Source organism: Pinus tabuliformis, chromosome 4_1, assembly GCF_031772625.1.
Source record: "Pinus tabuliformis cultivar Carrire ecotype Pingquan chromosome 4_1, CPIR1, whole genome shotgun sequence".
NCBI lineage: Eukaryota > Viridiplantae > Streptophyta > Pinopsida > Pinales > Pinaceae > Pinus > Pinus tabuliformis.
The window spans coordinates 589,401,673-589,413,373 of NC_142303.1; the positions used below are offsets into that span (position 1 = coordinate 589,401,673).

Below are 11,701 nucleotides of genomic sequence, written 5' to 3' on the forward strand. Positions count from 1 at the left end.
TATCATCCATGGCTCAGAGTTAACAAATACATGGGGATAAGATGTCAAAGAAGCGCTATGTTCACAAGCTCACGGAGATTGACTGAAGCAGCGTTTATCTACTTGCGCTGATGTAAAACAAGAGCGTTTTCGAAGGCTACCTGGCGTAACTTCAGGCTCCGTCTAAGACCTATGAAATAACACGTCAATGAGCAAAAGATCGGTTTGTTCTCCCCAGTATGGTCGCCAGTGTGTTAGCACTTGAAATTTCACCTCAGGCTGAAAAGGCAAATCTCAAAGCTACATCAAACCATTCAGCCTCGTAGCTAGCCCTACGGGGCAGGAGAAGGCTCTCTCCGGTCAATCTCGGTAGATTTTCAATAGGATGAGATGACCAAAAATGTAACACTGATATTAGGCTAGTAAACTGGTTATAAAGATTAATTTGGGGGTTTTTGGGGTTTTTAATTAAATAACGGGGTTTTTCTGGGCTGCATGGGAAAAATCACAGCTTGAAACAGAGAAATATAATGAACAACACAGGTTATCGACTGAGGCAAGGTAGGCAAGACGTTTAGCATCAAATCTAGATTTTAAATGGGATGGCAAGACTGGTGAGGAGCTGACAAGGGCATATAACTGAATCCTTGCCAAACAGAGGAAAACATTAAACATGAACAAACTTATAGGCAGAGCATGGCAGGCATGAATTCTTACCTAAACACTTCATTTGTTCAGTTAGAAATGATCATGTAGTGAAATGGAACATAACAGATTACATATGAAACAAGAGAAAAACTTATGCTAAATCATCATGCCACAGGGATCTCAGAAGTCAGAGCTGTGAAATTTCATTAAAAATCCCTCTGTCAAAGACTGTACAATGGAGCTCAGTTCTCCTCCAGCGCTCAGAATTTTTTTTCCTCTCTAACTCTCTCTTTTTTTTTACAAAAAATTATTTTATACATTAAATGGCTCAGAAGAAAACCGATCCATGAAAAAATGGAACTGTTTTAACTGGCACTATGAAAAATAGCAAAAGCCACTCATCGATTCCTAAAGCTTAGCAGATACATATCTAGCTATTCAAAATTGCCGCTATTCATCTGCATAATCACCTCTGACTGCCTAACCACTTCAGCGTGAAGACCCAAAATGAACTAACTAATTCGATTTCTGTGCTGGGATAGTTATCTGTATTTAAATTTGGCCTTTGACTTTTATTCTTTCCCAAAATGTCACGGCAAGTGTCTCTGCTGAAAGCCATTTCCATGCTGCCACATATGTTCCTTATATGAATCGAATGCCTCACATGTTGCAACGCCTGCCACGTTACATTTTCCCTTTTGCTGTTAGACCAAAATAGCACTTGGAATGTGGAGATCGCCTTTTAACCAGCGCATTGCAGATCAAGCCACGTTACCTTTGAAACAAAACCATTTTTAAATGAAAACTCCTTCAATCGAAAACCTCGCTTTGAAGATCAATCGCACTTCGTTTGAATACAGTGCCATCCCTCAAGTAGCTATCTATTTTAATGGAGCCTGCAAGTTGATTTTCCATTAATTGTAGTCTCCCTATAATCTAATGACGAGGCCATACTATTATCTGTAACACCCTGTTTTGCTTCTTTCAGCTGATTGCTTTCATTTTCACCTGCAATAGTTCTGAGCACCTGAGATAATACATGAGCAAATGAGGAACACATTTCATGTTTTTGATCAAATCGTGCATTGTCAACAAGTTCAGATTTATTTGACTGATCTAAATGACACTGATTTTCATTCTTTGGGTTAAAAATCGGGTGTTCCTTTGTCAGTCTTAATGATGAAATAGAGTGATCCGCTTCCTTGGAATTATCTAAGCAACCCTTTTCTTTTGTAATTTATCTTAACAGTTCTTCATTCAAAACTTGACAATTGTTTCTGCCAAGATCCTTATGCTCTGCATCCTCTCCTCTTGAATTCCAAGCTGTTTCAGAGATGTGCATCCTTCATGGCATTGACGTTTGTTGATGTGCAGTGAAAAGGGCATTAAGTTTCTTCTGCTGCTGGAATGTTTTAACCTTCAAGCCTAACCAGTCATCATCACTGGACTCTGAATTTACGTATTCCCATTTCAGCACATAAAAGGGTCGGGAGTAACGGAATTTAACACGTTCAATGGAATGTGGAGTGTATCTCTTATACAAAATCCAGTTGTTTTTTCTTGTGCATTCGACCCTTTCCTTCATTTGTTCGAGCATTAAGTCTGTAGGTATGGACGGGTTGCGCAAGCCCAACAGGTCGCGCCCGTGTTGTTTTCCAACTGTTGGGACCCCCTGGACGGGTCGCGCCCACCCAACAGGTCACGCACAGTTGTGGACGGGTCGCGAACCGATCCTCTCTGCAATTTATCTATTACCTTGTCTTGGATATCTTATCCTTGATTTTGCGCGTTCCGAATGCAGGCCACCACGATCGGACGAGGGCAATCCTTGTCACTAGTTTCATCTTCGTTATTAGGGTCAATATGAAGTCCAGAAAGCCCATCAACGATGATTTCAGCGGGGCCTCCTTTTGATGTGGCAAATGTCGGAAAGCCGCATGTCATGACCTCGGTCACAGTGAGCCCAAACGCTTCATAAAGAGCCGGCTGTACAAAAACCCCCTTTGTGTTGGCAATGTAGCGATATAATTCTCCATTCCTTACTCTGTTTCAACATATACCTATTACAGGAACCTTTCAAATGATGTTTGCCAATTTTGGCAATTGCACTTGTCTTTACAGACATTGATTGTTGCTTTCTTCCCAATTTATGCAAATGCAAATGTTTTAAGTTTTGATGACTGTTTTTCTTTGCAGTCTGGACTTGTGAAGGGAGATTTGAGGATGGTTCCTCAATCTGACCAGTTGGAGTTGACGGCACAGAAATATCATCATCTGCATGCTCATCCTCATCTAAACAATCTTCAGTATATGTTGCTCTTGCAAATTCTCTTTCACTAATAACTCCTTTCTTTAACTTCTTAAGCAAGTGATAATCCCGTTCCATTTTCTCCTCGTCTTCAATGGCTTGGACAGCACGTCGCTGTCTGCTGCATTTCTTCCCTGTACCATCATTGCTCACAACTTTATGTCGTTCTACTTTCTCTGCACAATGAGTTCTTGTTTGTTCTTTCTTAGCTGAGTTCCTTTGACGTTGTTTCTCACGAGCTTTATCTTTATATTTGATCGCTCCCAGATCAACGCCTTCAACAGGCACAAAACCATCAGTTGACAAAGTGCGCCGCTTAAGCTCAGGCATAGATGGAAGCTGCAGTAGACCATATCCCATTGCTAGCTTCCCTGCCTCCAATTCTTTCCATCTGAAGATATAGGAACAATGGTGCTCTTTGTACGCACGAATAAATGACACAAAAGCCTTCAATCCCTTCTCCATTACATCTCGATCCTCCTTTGCAGCTGCACGTATCTGTGGAATAATGTTAGAAGTAGTCACTGGAGATTTTTTTCTCTTGAAGAGGGATCTTCCGGATACGCAAAAACTCCACATAAGCATCTTCCTTAGGTACGAGGAACGCAAGTGCATTCCCAGATCTTCCCATTCGTGCTGTTCGGCCAACCCTATGTACAAATACATTAGGGTCTTGTGGAGGATCATACTGCACAATCCAGTCAACATCAGGAATATCAAGACCCCGTGCCGCCACATCAGTGCACAGAAGAAATCCAGCAGAAAGCTTTGTGAAAGCCTGTAATGCTTTCTCCCTCATAGACTGCTTCATCCTCCCATGCCAATGAGTTTAAACGTTGAAAATTGCTCAGTTGCCTCAGCTAGTTGTGAATAAGAGAGCTGTTGTACAATTGTGCCTGGTACCATTTCACTTTTACTGTTGAATTTGAAAGATTTTCTTCCCATGCATCCTGTAATAGATCTGAGGCATGAGCTGTCATGGGCATGAAACTCCTCCGTGAAAGATGACCCCTGGCTTATTAGATTAGTAAAACTGTTTGTGCTATTATCAAATGAGACATTTGAAAACTGGATTCTTAGTCTGTACTTGTAGTGTATAAAGCAAGCCGCAGAGACAAGAAGTGCTATGGCTACCAGTATAATGCACAATATAATAGTGGATAGAATTAATTTTCCCATGGTACCATACCCTGAAAATCTAGATGCATATGGATAACTTGATTCAAGGGGATTCTCTATTCTAAGGATTGAGAAAGGTCCAAGAATTGGATCCTGCAAGATGCCTTCTCCGCTGCTATTCTTCTGAATCAAGATTGTTTCTGTGGTTTTCATATCAGCATAGTTTGTTGATCCTGAAAATGATAAAATATAGATATCTAGAATGACATTTACACCATGCCTCGCAATGGGAACCACCTGTGAAGGGGACACTTGCAGAGTCCTAGCAAAATTCCTTGTAAAGCTTCTTTCCATGCTCAAAGTATAATTGGATAGCTGCACATTGAATATTTCCACAATGACAAGCAGCGGAGTAACACAGCTACAATGTCCAGCATCAATTTTCCAGAAGAATTCTCTTTCCCACGCGACCCCTCTCTAACTTCATCCAACACACTTGGAGATTTTTGGTTGCTCATTCAAGGCAGCCTCTGCTACATGAAAAACTGGATTTTGATTTACTTTAAATTCGTCATCTTTGCTTGAAGTAGACTGATCTTGGAAAGATTCAAAGCTAGTCATGTACGAATAATGGATGAAGGAGCGGAATTGTTGATTTGATTATTAAATTGCCAGACTTTGATTGCTGATGATGCTTTGTTTTGTGTTTGTGCTTTTGCAGAGATAGGAGCTGAGGAAGCTGCTCCCTTTTGAAGAGCTGGAGATAAATTACATAATCTAAAAAGCAACATTTAAATGATTTCTTCTTCAAAACCCTGTTTTGAAGAAGAATCAATCTCTGACATGAGACAGAGTCTAACATCGGCTCCACTTGGGATGGCAGCTTCCGCTCTGTGGAGGTGCCAAGAACCGCAGAACTTTGGGAGAGCAGACAGTGCCTTCACCCATTGGGCAATGGAGTCATCATCAACACAACTCTTGACTTAATTTTCACACTGAAACTGAACTGAAACAATCTTCAAGCAAACTAAAACAAGATGCTGCCCTTATGGCTGCTTATTTATTTACACAACCTACTCTAATCTGCTGTACAAACAATAGATCAGGTAATGCTGAAATGCCATATTAACCATTCAAGTAAACCTGAAAATGAAGCCGCTTGAGAATGCTGCCACGAAGTCACAGATGCAGTTGCTGGCAGCCCTTCATGCACGTACTGAGCCTGGTCACGGAAAATACAGCCTGATCTATCAATCAAACTGAAAAACATGTCCATATATGCCGCAATAGGATCACGGAAGCCGGACTCTGTTGGCTGCCCCAACTCTGTGATGCATACTTCCAGCTGCACACTGTCAATGTAAACGACTGTAGGCAATTCTATGATATCTTTTTTCGAAGGAGGAAGGATTTCCAAGAACTTTTTAGGGTCTTGGAAATCATATGACTGAATCTGCTCATCGAGATACTGAATCTCATTTTCAACTCTTTCAACAACTAACTCACAAAATCTAGTTTTGCTTTCAAGATGAAGTTTCGGAGATTTCAAACATTGAAGGAAAATACTGAAAAATTCTTCATTAATTTCAATATCTACTAACCACTCTCTAACTCCGTTTAGAGCTTTACGAAGTGCAGGGTCTGCCACATACCCTACCATTGCATGAACAGATCAGCATGTGTTGGAATGTCTGGATCGAGTTGGAGTCGCCAGGTGAATGGTTCAGCCTGCATAAGTATCTGACTGCTGTCCACCATCAGCATCAGATCTGCACCTTGATTGCATGTACTGGGGTAAAATACGAATGAAGTGTTGTATTCACAAGCTCACGGAGATTGACTGAAGCAGCGTTTATCTACTAATGCTGATGTAAAACAAGAGCGTTTTCGAAGGCTACCTGGCATAACTTCAGGCTCCGTCTAAGACTTATGAAACAAACACATCAACCCACAAACAAGTTTGTTCTCCCCAGTATGGTCGCCAGTATGTTAGCACTTGAAATTTCACCTCAGGCTGAAAAGGCAAATCTCAAAGCTACATCAAACCATTCAGCCTCGTAGCTAGCCCTACGGGGCAGGAGAAGGCTCTCTCCGGTCAAATCTCGGCAAATCTTCAATGGGATGAGATGACCAACAAAGGTAACACTGATATTAGGCTAGTAAACTGATTATAAAGGTTGATTTTGGGGGTTTTGGGGTTTTTGGTGGCAAATTGAGGAGCTGCAATTTAGGGTGCGGGGATTGGACACAGTTTCTGCAGGGAAATCTTTGGGGCAAGGTAGGAGATTGTGTAGATGTCTTTAGCTGAAATGGATGATCAGGAAGAAAGATAAGAGGGCTAAAGAGAGAAAACAATGGATTTGAATTCTCTTTAGACAATAGAAAACATAGAAATTAAACAAATTTGAAAGCAGAGCATGCAAGCATGAATTCTAACTTTATCACTTCATTTGTTTAATATGCAGCAGTATAGAAAGGAAATGAATCACATAACAAAGCTTACAATAACATGAAGAGACACACCATCAACACAATGAGTCCACAAGAATCCCAATGATGACTGCAAAACCCTGGTCTTCCTTAGCCAAAAATTGCAGAGATACAAGTGAAATATACAATGATAGCTCCTCCCTCAAGAGTCCAACCATGAAAATGAGCATGAAAGTACATAATATAGATGATCTAACCTCTTTCCCTGCCTCCATGGGTCGAGCTCACTATCCTAGGAGCTGTTTGAACAACTTCTAAACTAAGCACTACAAAATAGGCAGTCAAAACAACTTGCCTCTAAAAACTTGGAAACCAGTTCATACAGTCAATTTTACCCTTTTACATGAGAGAAACTTCTAGAAGAGTAAAACAAGGGTAAAAGTATCCAAAAAGTGCCACAAGTACAGTCAAAAGGACCACCATCGACCTCAGAAAGTCAAACTGGAGCTAAACTGCAAATTCTGGGCTGAACTGGTCAAATCTGGCACAAATTCCTCAACGGGTCGCGCACATCCTCCTCAACGGGTCGCGCACTTTGGAGCCCTGTTTGGAGGCCTTCCCGGTGTCAGAATGAGGTGCAGGATAGCTCGTTGGAAAGGTCTCTGAGTCTACTTTCCAACCCAACTAGAATTTTTGGATTTGGAGGTCATTTGCCCAGTCAAAAGTCAATTCTCCCAAGACTACTTCTGCAGCTCAAAAAAGGGGCAGAAAGTCAAAATTTGGCTGTAATTTGACCTTTTGGAGGCCCAAAACTTCATGAAAACTCAAATCCATCCATAGACATGTGTAACTTTGCATGAAAAATCCAGCAATGCTGAGTTTTCGCAAAACGGAGCTACGATGACAAAGGGTCTCACCGGGGGTGAGACCCGTTGAGAAGCCAAAACCTGTAAATTGCCCAAAAATGTCAAAAATGAGCCAAAACTTCCAAAATTTTTTGTGCTTGGTGCTGTGAAGAGGCTAGTGGGTGTCATGATGAGTGAGAGAAGCCTCGGCCAAGATGCGGAGGGGGTTGGTCTTCTTCTTCCTCTTAAGAGCCTCGGTCAACCTTCTTTGGAACATTTTCATCTTTGCTTTACAAACGTGCATCCTAGCCCAATAGTGGTTTTTCATGTTCCTTGGCAGCTTTTTCTCTTGGTTGGCCTTAGCCAACAGCCTCTCCAAGTGGGCATTCTCCTGAATAAGCAATGACTCCCGGTCAACAGGCAATGGGTCACCGGGCCTCCTACGGTTTAGGACTCGGTCACTACGAATCCTCCAAATCTCATCAAGTGCCTTCTCCTCCTCCAGTTGTGTGTTCCGCTGCTCTAGATATGTGATGGTCCATTGGGCACCCTCAAGTCTCCGCTGCAAAACATCATTCTCGGCCCTGAGCTGCTGAATGATCTCCTTTGCCTCTTGGTTAGGAGAACTGACCTCAAGATCAATCACCGGATCCTCATGAACCATGGGCTCTTTGCCCCTCTGCAATACCTGTGCTGGCGAAGAAAACGAGGCCCCTTCCACCTGCTGTGGAGATAACACTCGCTGCCCTGAAGATGAAGGCGAGACCCCTTCCACCCGCTGTGGAGATAATACTCGCCTAGCTGCTGCAAATAAGGCCCTTGGGCCTTTCTGATAGGTGACCATAGGAGTGGAGCTGACATGTCGGGTGATGGGAGCATCAGGCTGCTGAGATGGTCTTCCCTCCTCATGAATAGCCTCCTGATGTGGCTGAGGTGGCACTGTGAAAAACTCACGGGAGATGAACTCCTCCCATGAGATACCCTGCTGAGTCAACTGATGAGAGACTATAAGCTGGATCAAACCATAGTGACAAAGGCTCCTATACTGCTGGGCTGGGGTCTTCCTCTGCAACATGGGCACCATCCTCTGAATGTTCTGAAACAGGAAAACCGGGAGGTTCATCATCCTCACCCGGGTGAAATGCATCAACAGGCGAATGTGATATGAATACACCTGTGAAAATCTGCCCTCACATGTAAAATAATGCATGATAAGTCTCATGAGGGGGGCATACTCACTCCGAAGAAATCTGAATGGGAAAACACCCGTCAACAGTCTCACAAATGATGGCCGGACATAAGGCTCAAAGTGAACAAAATCAAGTAATCTGCGCTTAGGCCACACCTCACCCACATTTGGTATCCCTGTAGCCTCTGAGATCACCTCGGGTGTCAATATGAAATTCACCCCTGCAAGAGTGACATGTCCATCATGGAGGTGTAAGACAAACAAGCGGGCCAACTCTCTATGATGCTGAATCTGTGAGAGCCTCTCACAAAACTGATAGCATGACATATACTGGAAACAATTCAGTGCCAAAGGACAAGCCTGTAACTCTGCCAAAGAAGTAGGCTCCTCCCTCTTATGATGGCCTCCCTTACCTCCTCTACGAGGCCTCCTCTGTTCCTCAATCTCTGTAGATGATGAATGGTCATCACCTTGCTCATAAGTCTCGGTATCTGACATGGTTTTGGAGCAAGGTGGGCAAACTGAAGGACAAATTGAACTGCTGCCTCTGCCTGCAAAAGTACTGAACTCTATGCTGTTTCAAGGGGAAAAAAACATGAGGGGAATGTTAGGGGAGGGAACTTCTTAACGAGGAATGGGAATATATGAAAATAACAGGGAATTTTCAAGGGAAACTTTACAAATTGTCATGCATATAGGAACACATTTTAACATTGGGAAATCATTTGCAAAGAACATCTCATATGGGACAAAAACATGTATGATAATGAACATGGAAGGGGCATCATGTATCAATAGGGACATAGGGACACCATACACCAAATTTGCTTATAGGAGTTCATGTGTGTCATAAGGCAAATTTTTGCTCTTTTTGTTCTTAAGGAGTACATGCACATTGTTTTCACATAGAGGGAAGGTTTTCATGTACAAGGGGATGTCAAGGGTATATAGGGGTTATGTACATGCCTCTAGATATACAGCAGCATTTATTTTCACATGACTCTTTCTTTATTTACAAATGTATCTTTTCTTTTTGTTTTATTTTTTGCATGTGTATGGTAGAGGGAATTAGGGTTTTGTGTGCTTGTGAGAGGGGTAGGGTTTATAGCTTAGGGATGGGGGAAAAAGTCAACATTTTATGTACAAATAATATGGGACAGAGATGCAAGCATGACTATGAATGAAAGAGGAAAAGAGGGAAGGGACCAAATGGGACAAAAACACTTGAAACAGTCACAAAACCCTAGCATTTTACAAACATTAGCAAGCAGCCATATTAATCCATTCATTTGCAAATTTAGAAGATGAAATCATAGCATACATCCTTATTTTCACCACCAATATCAACAACCATGCATTAAGAGCCTACCTCGACCGATTGAGCAAATTTGAAGTGGAATGAAGGAATTTGATTGAAGTTTTGGTGGCAGACAGTTGAACGGGTCGCGCACAGCCCAACGGGTCGCGCCCGTTATAATTTTACACTGCCGGAGTGCGCTGGACGGGTCGCGCACCGCCCAACAGGTCGCGCACAAGCCTGGACGGGTCGCGCACCTGCAAACTGCCCGAAACCGTTGCAATTTCGCCTCCTTCGCCTATCACTCTCTCACAATCTCTTTTGCAAGCTTGAAATGCACAATGAGAGTGAAAGGAGGGAACATTACCTTTTATAATCTCATTTGAAAAAATTTCATCCATAAACCCACTTTATAAAGTCTATTTTGACACTTTTTTAAAACACTGATTTTCTTGGTTTCCTTTATCCTGAAGTTGACTTTTTGAGTGCTTTGACCTGATTCTTTTTGCAGGTAGATCATCTGAAGGACTGTGGCAAGGGGACCAGGGTTGTTGCTGCCTTTTTGAAAACATTTTGGAAATTTATTCTTTTTACAAAAATTATCATGACCTTGGCTTTAAAAACAGAGTTTTTAAATCCAAGGTTAAAAATGAACTGTACATGATGAAAATTTCAAAGGAACATGTTTACCATCCTCCCTCTGGCTTGCTTGTCACTCAAGGACTTTCAGAGACATGACCTTGCTAAGACAACTGACCAAAACCCTAGACCTAGAATTTTGACATTAAGACCAAACAAGAGCAGCTTGACAAACTCAATGACTGATATGACCTGATTCAGCAAAGCCAAGAAGGGTATGAATAGACCAGCTCCTCCATCAGGGTTATGGCATGCCTAACGGGATGCAAACTTTGACACTGATGAGACACCTACTAATGCAAATGCAAAGAGCTTTGATCACTGATGGAGGGCTTTCAATACCGACACTAACATTGGCTCCAATGGGGATGGTAGCTCCTTGGAGGTACCAAGAACCTCAGACCTCTGGGAGAGCAGACCAGTGCTTTATCATTGGGCAATGGAGTCAACTTATTTCACATATGACCAACTTGAAAACAACTTTATGTGACTTGGATAATTGACTGAAATTCAAGACTATCTTGGACACTAACTCACTGACTCTATACAGAAAATGAACTGACATGAAACAACTTGTAAAACTCACACCAACTAATCACCATTTTCAGAATTATAGCCTTCACCGCGGGCCCCAAACTGAAGATGGAAATCAGCTTCACACTTGCTGCAGAAAGAAAATGACATGGTATTTACAATGAGAGTGATTAGAGCAGAAAATGCTCAAGCATGATACCTTTTGAGCAGCCGGCCATTCACCGACCCTCCAAGACATTCATCTCCGTTCATTTCTTTGAGAAGGAAAGCATTTGGACCACGGTATGCTGCAATTTTATAAGGACCCTTCCATAAGTTGTCGAATTTTCCATGCTTCCCTTTATCCTCATTTCAGGCATCCCACCGTAACACAACATCATCAATCTGAAACTCATCTGCCTTGGCCTTTTTGTCATAGATTCTCTTTATGCGCTCCTGCAACTTAAGGGAATTCTGGTGGACTTCTTCTCGTGTCTGCTGCAAATGAATCATTTGAATGATCCGTCGTTGCATAGGATCCTCTTCACCACTAGCTTCTTGAAACAACCTGGCGACCGGGACACTAAGTGAAGTAGGAAATACTGCATCTACTCCGTAAACAATTTCAAAAGGTGACATACCAATTGACTTCTTTTGACTTACCCGATCAGCCCATAATGCATTTATTAACTTCTTATGCTAGCTCTTCTTGTTTATTTCCAGCAATTTCTTTA

The 11,701-nt window shown here is 42.2% G+C and overlaps 1 pseudogene; it reads right to left on the bottom strand.

Annotated features, from left to right (window-relative positions):
* Positions 1 to 2,397: 2,397 nt before the first annotated feature.
* LOC149177343 (DEAD-box ATP-dependent RNA helicase 18 pseudogene) lies at positions 2,398 to 3,746 on the bottom strand (annotated as a pseudogene).
* Positions 3,747 to 11,701: the final 7,955 nt, after the last annotated feature.